This window comes from Periplaneta americana, chromosome 15 (assembly GCF_040183065.1).
Source record: "Periplaneta americana isolate PAMFEO1 chromosome 15, P.americana_PAMFEO1_priV1, whole genome shotgun sequence".
NCBI classification, from domain to species: Eukaryota; Metazoa; Arthropoda; class Insecta; order Blattodea; family Blattidae; genus Periplaneta; species Periplaneta americana.
The window spans coordinates 89,650,271-89,667,505 of NC_091131.1; the positions used below are offsets into that span (position 1 = coordinate 89,650,271).

Genomic DNA, 17,235 nt, shown 5'->3' on the forward strand with positions numbered 1-17,235 from the left:
TCTACTGTAGTCTACACCTGTGGAGTAACGGTTAGCGCGTCTGGCCATGAAACCAGGTGGCCCGGGTTCGATTCCCGGTCGGGACAAGTTACCTGGTTGAGGTTTTTTCCGGGGTTTTCCCTCAACCCAATATGAGCAAATGCTGGGTAACTTTCGGTGCTGGACCCGGGTCTCATTTCACCGGCATTATAATCTTCACCTCATTCAGACGCTAAATAACCTAAGATGTTGATAAAGCGTCGTAAAATAACCTACTAAAATAATAAAAAAAATAATTATTTTAGAGGAAGTTGATATTATGTGTAGTTGGTTACAAATATAGATTCATAAATATTTTACTCAAATATGCATTATTTTCAAATTAATTCAGCCGTATATGAAAAATTCCCCATCCAGTATTTCAAGAGATATGCTTGTGCACATACAGATGGGCAGATACAAAGACAGGCAGTATTTCATGTTAGAAATGATTTAAAAAGTTTAAAAATGTTTATTTTCTTAAAGATTTCGAATTAAAGATCTTGCATCATCGCACTGCTTTCCATTTCTAGTAGGTATTGAGAAAATAGCCTAAAACAGCAGCGGCTCACTAGTGAAGTGAACCGGAGAGTTTATGGATGTAAAACTACGTTTCCTAATGAGGCCGGTTTCTGTTGTGCCTACCAGAGACCTGCAAGAGAGCGATGCTTAACGATATCTGAGATCGGTTTTACCGAATGCTCTTCGTGTGTAATCGCTCGAGCTCGGGTTTGGCCTCCGCTCGCTCGAGATCGCCCGGGGGATCGCTCCCATGGTAAAGGTGTGGGACTGCGCATGCTGTTGCGATAGCGGCCGAGGCGTGTGACGTCATCTTTACTGCAGACAGCGATCGCAGCTCATTGCGTTGAGTACAGTTTCTTTAATAAACCTAACTAGACATTAATTACAATACATAATTTGAACTGATTGTTGTCAATGTTATTCATATCCTTTTCATTGTGCGTTTAAGTTCATGTACTCTTTAAAAGAGTTATGAATAAAATTTAAAAAACATATAAAACATTAACAGTAATAGCTTAAAAGTCGCTCCCTCAAATCTGCCGTCCTAGACAGCTGCTTAGTCTGCCGAGGCCTACATACGCTCCTAATTGCATGTAGGCTACTGTACCTATTAACTTTCTTTCACTTCAGCGCAACAGGAGCATCCAGCACTAATGTAACAATGGAAAATCGCGGAGCCACTGAGTCTACTGTCACAGAGGAATGCCAAATACTGATACAAAGAATTCAAGAATTAGAAGAGAAGAATTACTCTCTACAAACGAGGATTAAGGAATTGACAGCTGCCAACAGGAAACATGAAGAAGACGAAAGAAAATTACATGAGGATGTAATTTCATTGAAAAACATTAGACAAACAGAAGTTAAATCTAAAGTGGCTGAAATTTTGAAACCATTTTTCACTATTGGGCAAATTGATGCCCTTTTGAGTAAAAAGCGTAGGGTGAAATGGTTTGTAGAAGATTACGGTACTGCAATAACACTTCGAAACCTAAGTCCAAAAACATACCGATACTTAAGAACAAAATTAAATTACCCGTTACCTGATTTGTCAACTCTGAGAAAATAGGCAGTAAAGCAATTATCGCTTGAGGAAGGTGTACTTCATGATGTCTTAAAATTAATGAAGGCGAGAGCTACAAATATGTCGGAGTTAGATCGTGTAACAGTATTAGCATTTGATGAAATGTATTTAAATGAGGTTTCTTTTGACAGTAGGGAAGAACAAATAATTGGACCTCATAAGGCAGTGCAAGGTAGAGGCAGCCCGTATACTATAAATATGATCAGACAATGACAAAAGAAATCCTAACAGACATAATTTGCCAGTTAGAAGGCAGTGGTTTTCAAGTTGTGGCCACAGTTAGCGATTTAGGTGGAAGTAACAGAAAATTGTGGCGTGATTTGAAAATTTCTACCAAACTAAATTGCAGTTTTCCTAATCCAAATGATTCAACTCGAGAAATATTTGTTTTTTTTTTTCAGACGCTCCACATTTATTGAAATTACATAGGAATCACTTTCTAGATCATGGTTTCAACTTGAACGGATTGGACATTTCATCAGAACCAATTCATGAACTTTTACGTGCATCCTCGTCCTCTGATACAAAATTAGCTTACAAGTTAACTCCGTTACACTTAAGTGTCCGTGGTACCCAAAGACAAAAGGTTAGTTTGGCAGCACAATTATTTTCCAACAGAGTTGCAAAGGCTTTGAAATGGTGTGGTGAAAACGAGCTGTTGAGATCAAATGAATGGAAAGAAACTTCAAAGGCAATAAAATTAACTAATGATTGGTTTGATTTATTTAATACCGTTTCTAAATTCGGTACCCACCGTGGGCTGCATAGTTACGGAATAAACCTTCAAGATCAGAATATTATACTCTCAGAAATGAATGACTTCATGACCACAGTTGAAGTAGGAGAAGCAAACAGGAAATTACCTTATCAGGAGGGGATTCTAATAAATAATAAATCATTAACATTGTTGTATGAGGCAAAGAGGTACAAGTACAAAATTGAATACATCATCACAAGAAAACTTAACCAAGATCTGGTAGAAAACTTTTTTTCGGAAATTAGAAGCATGGGTAGAACAAACGATCATCCCTCTGCTTTAGATTTTAAACAGACTGAAGTGGTACATACTAGGTCGAAATCCATTATCTCAGTTTTGTGAGAACAAAAACACCTCCGATTTGCTTTCGGAAGAAGAGGCATTAATAGTGGGTCCTAGTACAAGCCAATCAGAAGTCAATGATAATCTGCAGAAAGAACTATGTGCAACGGCAGAATTTCTTAAAGGCATTCTGAAACCGGTTAAATTTACCAACGATCGAGATCCTGAAGAAAATATAGGCCTCCCAGAAAAAATATATGAAATCTCTGCAAGACAGCGGATATCCCAGGAAGGATTCAAATATATTGCAGGATATGCTGCATCAAAACATATGGAGCAATACCCGAATCTTGGAATTCCCACAAAATTGTCAACTTCTGCTAATCAAAAAGACTGGATTACTACAGTGTCCCGTGGAAACTTAATTCTTCCTTCTAAGGCTCTACAATTGGTTGCCATGCTTGTTGAAGTATATTCTCAGATGTGCACGGAGATTCTGTTTCTCATGAGAAATTTATAATAAAAAAGACTAAATTTGGTTAATTCTGCCATGAAAAACGAAGCAGAAATGAGTTCTCCTCTTCCGCCAGAAGTAATTACGACATTGGTTAGAACAAGAACATTTATTAGAATTAAAGAAATTAATAAAATAATAAAAATGTCTGGAATTTCAAAGAGAAATATTATAAAGAAAATGAAAAAGATTGCATAAGAATAAGTATTTACTTAACAGAGTGGGATTTATAATGGTGAAACTATATTATGTCGTGTGTGGAATAATAAGGTAAATAATGTAGTAGACTATATTATGTCTCCAATAGCCTGAATATATAAAAATATTTGTTTACTATAATGACAAATTATTCCAAGAAATTCATATACATATGTTAATGAAGGTTCAAAAGTATTTGAATTCATGTACAAAACAATGTATGTTATAAATAACTGTATAGATCTAAGTAAGTATATATTTATTACACATTGTATTGTAATTATTATAAAACCACGTGTATATTACAGAAGGCAATATTATTAATGACACACTGCCATATCACATTGTTTCTTGAAACTTAAGTTTAATATGTAATAGATCATAACTTTATTACGTTATCATTTCAAGGTAGTTCCTATCGTACTTGAATTCATGTGTAATATAATTTGTGTCATATATGGGCCTAATTTTGTGCATAATTGTAGCATAATGTATTATAATTATTATAAAAGTACGTGTATATTACAGAAGGCAATTATTAACGTTGCACTACCGTATTACATTATTTCTTGACTCTTGAATTTAATTTATTGTTCACTATTTTATAATGTTATCACTTCAAGGTAGACCCTATTATAGCCTATACTGTCAATATTTACTGAATACACAAACCATGATTTTTATTTATTCATTTAAATCTATGGACGCAGATCTAACCATCAACAATCTGTTATGTTGACTGTGTCATTCGAGTGCGGCTTGCAGTAAAGGTGACGTCATGCGCAGACTGAACGAAAACACGCACAGCTTGTCCCACACCTCTACTATGTTTCCACCATGATCGCTCCCCTGTCAGAACGAGCTCTCGCTTCAACCACTACGCGAAGCAGTATGCTACAGTACTACGTAGTACAGCATTGGTAAAAATCGAATGAATTCATTCGAATTATTTGATTATCAAAACCATTCGAAATAATAGAAGTATTCACAATATCACTCGATTATTCATTGATTTTGCTTACCACCACAACAAGCCGTATGAAGTTATACAAAATATGTACTCGCATAACAGAATATGTTCCATTTTATGATAATGATATGGGCTTCGAGTTCAGAATCATATGACACAACAATAGAATGATAAGCTTCGAATGTTCTGTGTGGGTGTTGCGTACTGACTCTTCTAACAGCCCCAGTATCTGACCCTGATCTTCATTAAATTAAACACCTGACCTACATGGCGATAAGAAAATAGAGCGCTGCTCTCAGGGTATAGGCCTACGTATGGAATGAGTAATCAATATACTGCAATTTTATTGAAGAATTCATTCATGCATTCGAATGATTTAATCCTACAATGGAATAATCATTATAGAAATCATTCGATTGTTCTCAACAATTACATATTTAGTGGAAATATAATTAATTACACATTTTTCTTTGTTTAGATTAAAATAGCCTGAAATGATTTTCTGTATAAATATATTTCGTTCCTACTTAGTTTAATAATTAATGGTGATAATTACTGTAAATGCAAATGAAATGTTTGGTTATATTACTATAAAAAGTATATAAAACAAACAAATTACATTTAATACGTGATAACTAAAAATGTCTATCGATATATGAAATGAAAATAATAAATTAGTAGCGATATATTTTGTTTCATCTCGGACGTAGTATGAACTTTACTCATACTAACTTGGGAATATTTTTATTTTTTTATTTTAGTAGGTTATTTTACGACGCTTAGGTTATTTAGCGTCTGAATGAAATGAAGGTGATAATGCCAGTGAAATGAGTCCGGGGTCCAGCACCGAAAGTTACCCAGCATTTGCTCGTATTGGGTTGAGGGAAAACCCCGGAAAAAACGTCAACCAGGTAACTTGCCCCGACCAGGATTCGAACCCGGGCCACCTGGTTTCGCGCTGACCGTTACTCCACAGGTGTGGACAATCCTATGTACTTTAAGGTATTCTTATCACTTACTTCTCCGAATTTAGTCCAAGCAGAGCTAGTAACTGCTTTCCCTTTTTTTCCACTACTCTGACTCTGCTGATTTAACTTTATTTTCGGCATATACTTTTGACATCGTGTCTTGTAATCTTTTACCATCAACAGAGGCGATGTCCGAGCCTCTGCTTGAGATCGACAATCATCTTCAACATTCGTTTTGATGAAACGTACTGATTAGACAAGCCTACAATTCACCTACTGCTTACTGCTACCGGAAGAGCACTCATGAACACCGAGCGCTCGTCGTCAGACCCGATCGCTCGGTGTGTTTCTTTACTTCGTGATTTATCGGAAATATTCGTAGATGATCGCTATTCATTCCGTCAGTGCCTTCCTGAACTGATAACGATATCCCGCGCTCGCTCTGATGCAGGTCTCTGGTGCCTATTCTTCCGCAACCCCCTGCGCTTCTTTTGTCTCAACGGACCCGGTTTGGATGATGTCGATACATCCACACGCTACTTCGAGTAACTCTTCGTCGTTCCCGGGCAGGGTAGTAGGAACGGCGTTCTCGTCCCATCTCCATGGCCATTAATGGGACCTGGTGATTATATTGCCCCGGATTCATTGTTTGAGCCGATGTAGACGGCTGGTGTGATACGTCTCGCCGTTGCACAGCCACAGAGCTCACTAAGCTCGCGTTCGCCGCTGTTCTCTTAACGCTGTCTCTTCCGTCTCTTGTACTCCACAGCGGTGGTCTTGGGCTTGTTTGAATCGTCTTGGTATGCCCGTTTCTCCTTTTGTGCTCTTTTCCACTTTTGCATTCTCTCAATGTTTGAATTTCGAGGTATTTTGAAAGTTCACAAATTTTCACGACTATCTTTTTACTCACAATATACAGATATATATATATATATTTTTTTTCCTATTTAATTAGTACATCTCGTCACGCTCGACGATTAACACCTCAAACTATCTGAATGGTTTGGATTTCATTAAGTTACGCGCATAAATGACGGTCGGAACCCAGTTTTCGAAGCATTTTTTGTCTGTCCCATTCTTCTCGCCGGCCTTGAGGGTCCGACGGTTATCGGACTCCTTTGTATACACGGTGGTATACTTTACGTTTCGCTCTGTTTATTTGTTTAGAATTTACAAGCGGTTCTAATGTAACACTTTTTTGGACATCGTTACTGAGCTGTTGGTGATCTACCGTGCTTTACACAAATGAAGGGTTCAGAGCCATAGTGGGCCAGGCGCCATTTATTAAAAACGGAGAAAGCGAGGGTTAACGTTAAGTGAATACCATAGTTTTATAAAGATTCACATTATTTAGTTTTAATGTGTATACTTTATATTACTTGCTATATGTTTTCATTAATTTATGGTAATAACTTCATTTTAACCCTTGTTTTCTACAGTTTTAGTAAATGGCGCTTGGCCCGCTATGGTTCTGAACCCTTAAAATATTTAGCCTACTTCTACGTCAAAAGCAAGCAAGTAGACTAAACACTGACGGAGATAGAAAGCGAACAGTACGATGAAAGGAGAGGACAACTGACAGATAGATGAAAAAAATGTCTGTGAAGATGGCTAAAAAGATGCATGGATTTGTTGGCCAGACGAAAGACTGAATAGACGGGCGGATGGACGCACGATGCGTACAGCGAGTGCAGAAAATACTCGTACAGTCCTTTTTCTTAATAAAATTATTCTGTATGGCCAAATTCAGAATCTTAAACTCCAAGGAAATGAGATGAATGTAAGAGACTGTACATCAATTTATGTTTTTATACCAAGATAATGTGCCAGAGAAAATAACGTAAATAAAGGCATTTGTGTAAACACAGTAACACGAGCAGTCTGGTATACCTGAATTATCTTGTTCAGGGTTATTTATTTACTTGCAGCCATTGTCATCATCCCATTTTCTCTCAGATGTACACCTGGACTTGACCGTTGTCTCCTGAAATGTCAGTGGCTTACACTGTGTTGGCATTTAGTTAATCAAAATGGGATGCAAAGGGGTGGGTGACCGAATGACGCTAATGGAAATTGATTGTTACGCTACACAATTGATACAGATCATTGCGCGAGATATCTCAGATCACTGGGAAACTACGGTCGGTCAACCTCTCGGTGAAAGAATGTATAGTATAACAGAAAGAGTGGAAAGCTAACTAAACAAGGAGTGTTAAGGATTTGTTAGAAATAGTGACAAAAAGTTTATTGTGCCCTACGTAGTAATTCGTAAACTTTTGCGCCAAAGCTGATCTTACAAAAGGTGGACAGAAGCTTATATATATTGCACACATACATTATATATATATATATATATATATATATATATATATATATATACATATATATATATATATGCATACCAAACTAAAACACTCAAACAAAACCTCAAACACTTGTTGGAAATTGGAATATTGTTTGAGGGGACACATGACAGCAATAGAGAGGCAGATCAATAAAATAGCTTTGCCACATGAAAGTCTCCATAACCACCCACGGAAAGGGAAACTTAAAAATCTTAACAAACAATATGTGTGTGTGTGTGTGTGTGTGTGTGTGTGTGTGTGTGTGTGTGTGTGTATAATGTTCTCCCCAAGGGTAGGTGTCTCATTGAAAACCCAGCATTCGTCATTCTTTCCTATTTTCTGCCTTCCTCTTCATTATTCCTTGTATGTATGTATGTAGGCCTATGTATGTGTGTATGTATGTATGTATGCATGCATGTATGTGTGTATGTATGTTATATTCCTACTCATTAATCCCCTACAAATAGCGCAGATTAACAAATTCAACACCGAAATAAATGGAATCAATCACTGCATTCCACTGCACTCACATACCTACTGGCACTCATGCCAGAAATAGTTTCATATGTGTGTATATACGTATATGTATTTATTGTTATTTATATACAATGGCTGGAGAGGGCGTCCTGCGTGTGTGAGACCCTAAAACAGCCTCTGGTTCAAAGGTAGAAATGTCAGTAAATATATTTAAACAGTCGTCAATATCTAATTATATTTTTAGTTGTTAACGATATCACTGCTAGAAGCGATGTATAGTTCTCGCCAAACTTAGACGACCCCAGCTCAATGGAAAGAAGTCAAAGAAGTCACATCAATATGCTCTCAATGTTTATGTTATGTTGTTGGCCGCGTCCGATAACTGAATTGCTTTATAACAGCGTTACCAAACATAGACTTCCTCAACCCGACTAGAGAGGTCAGCTTATCTTGCCGCAAGAGATAACTATTAACTTTTCTGTTAAGAAAACGTCGTACTTGCCTCAGCCCAGCGGCTGGGCTAATTCAGAGTCATAATATGACAACGCTGCTTATGTAACAGGCACGCACCATATGATTTATTAAGTTTTGGGTTAGGCACGAGTCAGCAGAGTTGTGTGAGATTTGGCGAGAACAATACACAATTATTACACAAGGCATATTCATAGTCTCTCTCAACCACATGTAAGGAAGACTAAAACCCCTGATCACATATAATATTGTATCAGATTGGCCATTCCCATGTTATGAACTGGCAGCATAAAAAACAGAACTATCAGAGCCTCCACTGTCGAACGACAGTAACGACCGCTAGATGGAAGTACAGTTGCTCCATGCAATTTCATAAGGGTTATAACGTGTTTTCTTTTGCAGTCGCTAGATGGCAGCATAGTGAAATTGATAAAAGTGTTTGTCTTGAAAGTCCATTAGACTGATCAATATGTTGTATTATATGTGATAAGGACTAAAACTAAGAAAAGTTGTCATACTATTGACATTACTATGTTCAGCAGATTACCATGTGAATCTCATTGTTACTTTCAGTAGATTCAAATGTGTTTTATGTAACCGACATAAAAAAATTTCCCTTACATAACATTAACGAATTTCTTCGGAATATTGTATTTTAATATTTTGTATGTAGTGTTACTAATGAATTGTATTATGCCTATATGTGACATGTCTAGACATGTGGAAACGGAAGAACCACGAGTAAACTTCCAACTACATCCTTGTCAATCACAATTGTCACTATCGGTTTTTAAAATGAAACATCTCAGGCCTCACCAGGCAAGCTGATGGTGCAGGCCACACAGTTACTGTAAGACTTTTCATCAATTAAGCAAGGAATTTACGTAAAATCTTATTATGAACGATTAATACCTTTTGCAATGTTTGTTTATTTAAATACATAAGGCCTATTTACTTACTTACTTGCCGCCCTCACATAAGCCCGCCATTGGTCCCTATCCTGAGCAAGATACGTCCAGTCTCTAACATCATATGCTACCTCCCTCAAATCCAGTTTAATATTATTTTCCCATCTACGTCTCGGCCTCTCCAAAGGTCTTTACCCTCCGGCCTCCCAACTAACATTCTATATGCCTGGATTCGTCCATATGTGCTACATACCGTGCCCATCTCAATACTAGTCCTCGTAAATATCGAAAGTGTCACAATGGATCTTTTAGATACATTTTGAAGTATTTAAAAATACTACTTAATTCTGTTACATGTATAATTTTGTTTTGTTAATTTTCGTGCTTAAAATATTACTGTCAAAATTGTATAGAGAAAGAGAGAGAGGGAGGGAGGAGAGAGAGAGAGAGAGAGAGAGAGCGCGCGCTCGTCCGGCCTTAATTAAGGATGACCACGAGGATCCGGAAATTAATAGCAAATACAGTATATATTTCTTTCTTTCTTTCTTTCTTTCAGTTTAACCTCTCCCTTCTAGGTACATTCACACGACCCACGCCACCCACATACATACTTTTTGGCCACACAAGGACATGGAGGGCCTCCCCGGATGAGGGATCAGCTCAATGCCGGGGCCACCTCCGATACAACACAAACATTTAAGACATTACACATCATTCACTCACACATATGAAAGGATTAAGGGAAGGATCGCCGTTCATGGCCAGACTTTCAAGAGGTACAATCCCGGCATTTGCCTGGGAATAACTGAGGAAACCATGGAAAACCTCAGTTAGGATTGCCGGCCCCTGGGATCGAACCCCGGACCTCCCGAATGCGAGGCCAGCCCTCTACCACTCCGCTAGCCCGCTCGGTGCAAATACATAATAATTAATTAAATATGCATATTGTTATACAAATAAAATATAATTAAGCACCATTCATTATCAATTATAGAGTAAAATCTTAGAATATGACTATAAAATTATACTTATAAAATAAAAGATTTTATTTAAAATTAGCGTATCCTTAATTAAGGCTTTCTGAGTGGTATAAATGAAATGTATGATCTGCAGGGAATCTTTAAGAATTTGCGAGATGATTTTTTGAATTTCAAAAGATGATATTGATAATTGTTTTAAAAGAAAATAAATGTAAGTTGTATTTTACACTTCAATACTTAAATCAGAATACAGACCTTGTATTATTCGAGCGTATTTTTAAGATACGTATTTGAACATTTCACGAAAAATACTCTTAAAGTTTTTAATATATTTAATTTTTTTGATCCCTTTATGTTTATTAGGTAATTCTTGGTGAATAATTCGGTTATTAATATTTTTTTTTATGTTTTTTATTTATGTTTTCTATATCTGGTTCATTATATTGAGGTAATTTGTGTTACTTATTTCGTAGTGATTTAATTTCTTTTGGTTTAAAGGGAAAAAGGATGTTCATTTTTTAATTAAGAGAGGGAAAATAGCCTAATCGTGAAACGAATTAAAAAATGCTCTAAAATATTGTTGAATGAAGGCGAATTACGCGAGAGGGAAAATTGTGCGAATAAATACTGCTTTTTTTCCACAAGAACATCAGTTTTAGACTTGAAAATATATTGAAAAGACGAGGTGAAATTATGGAAAATAATTATTTTAAAAGGCGGTTTTTTTTTTGTTATCACACGAAACCAATATTCATGCATCCATTTTATAGTCACTGCACATTAATAAATGTTCTAAACGATTTTTCTGCACTATGAATAGTCTTTTCGCAACATAACGAATGTTCTTTGGAAACTATCTTTGACAGAGCTCTTTCCTTTATATGTGCTTTTGTTAAATGGAACATTAATTGCTATAAGAAGCGTTTTCTGCTTTTAGCAGCTGGAGAGTCTGCATTGTTAGTTTTCAGATTCAGATATTAGTAGCAGTCTACAATGTTCAACATAGCGTAAAAATCACAGTTGTCTAGCTCCTAGTATTGCGAGATGCGTTGTGGAAAAAAGTTTTCTCATTATCAGTTCACACTACCTTTCTTAGAATTTTGGAATGTTATAATGACAAGTTTATTCAATTTTCATTATTGTGGCCATTATTGTACATGGAGGAAAGGTTAGAGCTGTTTTTCCTTTCTTCGGATTACACTAAAACGACTGGCATATCGTCTTTAAGCCGAACAGACCATTCTGAGTTTATCGTTTCGCGGCCGCAGCCACGTTTGATGGCAATTTCGTCTTATTTTTTTCGTCTTTCCTAAAATATTTTACGCTCAGTTATAATTTCTTTACAGTCATATAAGGTAAATCAATTACCAGTTATAAAATTATCATCTACACAAACTCGCCATGCAATCGCATGGCGTGAAGCTTATTAATGTTACGATGTTGAATATTTGGCTGCTGGCCATATAAATTTTCAAGTTAAAAGTATAAACCATTTCATCACGAATGATAGGAAATTACATTGTCGTTTAAATGATAGTAGCATCTCAAAGTCCTAAATTCCTTCAAAGAAGGACTTTTGTTGTATTTGTAATTTCATTGAAGCTTAAAATATTTCTGTTATAGTTTCCAGTTTATCACATTTCTTTTTTTGTTGCCTGGTTTCTAATTGTTGTTACTTCATGTTAGCTACATTATTATTGCTGTCTAATCTAAGGCCTGAAGTTGGGACATGAATAATCTTTACAATGCCGTAAATATGCCTATAATCGTTCTAGCTCTATCCTTGGATACCATGTTTTTGTTTCTTCCTTGGAATTATAAAAAAAAAATTGTTGAGAATATTAAGAACTAAGTGTGATATCATACAAAATACACTGCGAATTATTCTGGAATACACAACTATGTAATTTTATTTATAATTCAGAAACTTCATAGTCATTTCATATCGCCTTGTCATACGTATCAATGTTACTTACTTACTTACAAATGGCTTTTAAGAAACCCGGAGGTTCATTGCCGCCCTCACATAAGCCTGCCATTGGTTCCTATCGTGTGCAAGATTAATCCGGTCTCTATCATCATTTCCTGCCTTCCTCAAATCAATTTTAATATTATACTCCCATCTACGTCTCGGCATCCCCAAAGGTCTTTTTCCCTCCAACCTCCCAACTAACACTATATGCATTTCTGGATTCGCCCATACATGCCACATGCCCTGCTCATCTCAAACGTCTGGATTTAATGTTCCTAATTATGTCAGGTGAATAATGCAAAGCATGCAGTTCTGCATTGTGTAACTTTCTCCATTCTCCTGTAACTGCATCCCGCTTACCCAAAATATTTTCCTAAGAACACCCTTAATCTCCGTTCTTCTCTCAAAGTGAGAGTCAAAGTTTCACAACCATACAGAACAACCGGTAATATAACTGTTTTATAAATTCTAACTTTCAGATTTTTTGACAGCAGATTAGATGGCAAAAGCTTCTCAACCGAATAATAGCAGACATTTCCCATATATATTCTGCGTCTAATTTCCTCCCCAATGTCATTTATATTTGTTAATGTTGCTCCAAGATATTTGAATTCCTCCACCTCTTCGAAGGAAAAATCTCTAATTTTTATGTACCGCAAAGAAATGTGCATCTGTTTCAAATACTGTGCTGTCCGTCCACCTGATATATTAATATTGACCCATCATCCTGATTTAAACATTATGAAGAGTTATTTTCTCATTCTGTTGTTGGTTTCTGCCGAAATACTTCTCCACGACTGATAAGACAATTAATTTGGCTGACAATTTCTTGACAAACTCGGATTTCCCGTTACGTGAAATATACGTTATGGAACATAATTTTTTGCTGTTACTTCTTTCCTTTCATTTATCTTCCAGCTCTCTACATGTCCGTGTCTCCCGGTGCAGTCTCATTCATCTTTTCCATGCTGCCTCTTTTCTTATAACCCGATTTTTTCATTTTCTTCATCTTACGGCTTCACCATTATTTATGTACTTACAGTACTCTAGCTCCCTGTGTCTTTCTTCGCTACAGTTTATGTTTTTCATCTCATAAAGTTTATTTTCTAGTCGTATGTATAATATAACAAGAATATGAAAACTTTTCCACATACGCATACGAGAAAGAATACTCTATAATTCTGAGACTTGCTATACATTGTTTCGCTTTTCTTGAGTTCACTTTTCGAATACCGTAGTTTCCCCTAACTATGGTCCACATTTGTCACATTTTTCTTTGTATATTCAGTACTATTCATCCAGATTAAGTGAAATTTTGGCTTCGGACTGTTGTAAGTTTATATTAAATAAATATTGACATACGTGTCTGAAATTATTTAATTACAAGTGTTAAAAAAATAATAAGCATTGGTACATAGTTGTATTCTGAGTTGCCCAACTATGGTCCACTCATATATTCATGCTTGAAAGCATGAATGGACTATAGCTGGAGATGTAATTATTCGTAAATCAATACATTGAGTTTCTAATTTAAGGGTAGAAACATAATCTAGCACAGAAATATTAAAAATAAATGAAAAGTGCATGGATTCTCTTTATTAGTACACATTACATAAACACTCAATAAACAAGTGAAATCTGAAAGTCATTTTTCTGCATTAATGAACAACTACTGTATATTAAAGAACAAAAGTGCGGTATCAAAATAAACTAACACATTCTTAGCAAAATATTATGCAAATAAATTCACTGATAATGTTTATTTATCGTACTGAGAACTATATTCATTAGGCTTATTTCGATCCTTTGAATCTTCACTTCTCTTGTAATTCTGAAATTGAATCATAATCTGTATCCAATTCAATTTCATCGCTCTCATAGTCACTTACAGGGACGGTTGTTTTCCTTCTACCCTGAAGTTTTCGTTTTACCGGACCATCATTCGTGCTAGTACCATTGATGCTGGAACAGTCTCTTTGTTTACTTGACTATAATGTTAAATGGTGTTTTAGAATATACTGAGATACCGTATTTGCAGAAGTAAATAATCACATTGATCAAATTTTATTGAAACAAATATTTCAAAATAAAATACAACTATGGTCCACGAAAAATTGTGGTACATAGTTGAGGACTGACTTCTAGCCTTGAGGTTAAACATTTTTCACGCAGAGTCCTTAACCTCTGCCAGTCTAATTATTACGTGAAAGTAAACACTATATAGCCAGGTTTAATTGTACAAAGAATCATATATCTATAATGTACCAGTTCTACAGAGGAGAGCTTAATAAAACAGACAATCACAAACTGAATGATTTCGTGTCTTTACACATTCAATAGAACGATGCACACTGACCTTGTTAAGCATCCATATCATTGCCACGTGGAATGGTAGATAGAAGCATCTATGGGGAACATAATTCCATCACAGTGGCGCCTTAAATGGCAAACACCGAACTCTTGGGGGACTAAGTAGTACATAATGCGTTTTGGACCATAGTTGGGTGCCTGGACCATAGTTATGGGAAATTACGGTACTTGATTATTTTGTATCCTGAAATCAATGCAACGCATTTCTAGGGCGTAGATTGGAGTCATTTTTAACATAACATTTATGAAACTCCTGACACTGCCGCACCATTTAAGGCTGGCCGGCTGTGTAACCGACTGATAGACTAACTGACCTAGCATTTCAAGTTTTTGGCTTTTTGTCGCTTCAGCTTGAATCATATATTAACATAATTGACAAAGATTTTAAAATACATAAGTGGTAAATGTTTGATAAAAATGATAGATTGATAAGATGTGGGCCCTATAAAAATTTGGAGGAAGATGTCTTCTTTCACTTGTATATAAATTCCATCAAATCTTGTTTTCCTTTTTATCTTTTTAATTTAACCTTCTTATACCTTTCACGACTTGCCTTTTTCTTTTTTACTTCCTTCTTTCGTACCTTGGTTTATAGACTATTCTTATCTTTTTCTTTCTGTATGTTGTTCCTCGTCCTCTTGTCTTTACTCTTTTTTACTAACTTTTATCGGCTTCTTGATTTTCTTTCTCTGCCCCTTGCTTCTCTTTCTCCTTCTGTCTCTCTTGCTCCTAGTCTTCTTGTACCTTGCTCCTAGTCTCCTTGTCTCTTTCTCCTAATTTCCTTGTCTCACTCTTAGTCCTCTTGTCTTTTGCTCCTTATTCTCTTCTCTCTTCATTCTATTTCTCTGTTGGTACTTCTTTTTTCTCCGTCTCTTGCGCCCCTTCCTCTGCCTCTTTCTGTGTCTTGCACTTCGTCCTCTTGTGTCTTGCTCCACTGTTTGTTACTAACACTCTTCTAAAATTGTTACGTTCTGTTCTTCCATATTTTTTTTAATATATGCAGTTCAACAATTTGATATCTTTAACTCTTTGATTTATTTTTATGTTGCATTTTCTTGCGCTCTGAAGTCGTCATAATTTATTATTTTCCTTACATTTCCTCTTATTAAGGTTTCTGAAATTATATGGATTTTGTTATGTCACGTCTGTAAATGACAATGACATAATTTTGACATGATCTTTAAAGTTCTTAATTCTAGCTGTAAGTGCTAAGCATATAATTTCCATAAAAAGATGGCCATTTAAATATTTGGTTAACTGTGATATCTTCGGGTATTTACATTATATCCGTGGTTTAGACTTCGGCCTCTCAATTTCAACGCAACACCTTTACGAGTCATTAAACTCCACCTTTTCAAAGCAACCATTCATATAATTTATGGGATGGGTTGGGATACATTTCCTCTCATGAAAACGTGGGGTGGAATCCCGATCTTCAGAAACTCAAGCTGGAATATTTTGGTTATATACAAGGGTAAGTTAATGGCTTGTATCAATAGATCTTGGTAATGGCTGTGTGGATAATAAGTAGCAAATATTAGGCGCAGTGTTCTATTTATATGGGCCTGCATAAATGGTATTCATCTGAAGATTCCGTCTCACTTCAACTGAGCATTTGTAATTATTTTTGTGGATAACGATTCTTAAGAACTTACATAAATTTATAGTCAACGTTGAGTAGGGGTGAGAAATTAGCAATAAAGTAACACACAGTTCAGTTTGATTCCACTCAGTGATTCACAAAGGAACTTGAAGAGTCACAATTCGATCGTCTGTAGAAGTTAGAACGACAGTAGAGATGAGTTTCTCCACTAAGTGTTTCTTTTGAAATACATTCTGAATTGTCTCTGACCATTTGACTAACCAGATTGACGGATAGCCTAACCACACTGATAGGTTGACTCACCAGGCTGATCTATTGACTCACCAGGCTAAACGGTTGGCCGATAAGACTGATTAGTTGGCTAGTTGATTGATAATGCCGAATATTTGGTGGACAGGTATGGCCTTTTGGCTGATCATACTTGTCAATTGGTTGATCAAACAAATAGGTTGGTTTATCATTCTCACCTGTTTCCTGAACATACTGATCGGTTGGCTAAGACTGACTGATTGACAATGCCAACTAGTTGTTGGACAGGTGTGATCTTTTGGCTGATCATACTTGTCAATTGCTTGATCAAACAAATAGGTTGGTTTATCATACTCACCTGTTTCCTGAACAAACTGATCGGTTGGCTGGCCAGACTAACTCTATTGGTTAAAGATAATGTGCGGTTGACTAATGTTGGTGACCGGTTGAATGCCAGAACTGACTATTTGACTAATCATACTGACCTGTTGAATTATGAAACTGACCGATTGACTATTATACTGACTGGTTGGTTGGCTGATGTAAC

General features: G+C 36.1%; 1 protein-coding gene across 1 annotated transcript in view; it reads left to right on the forward strand.

Annotated features, from left to right (window-relative positions):
• Nucleotides 1–17,235, forward strand: part of LOC138715198 (uncharacterized) — a 1,247,406-nt gene that overhangs the window by 663,467 nt on the left and 566,704 nt on the right. The window lies entirely within an intron of this gene.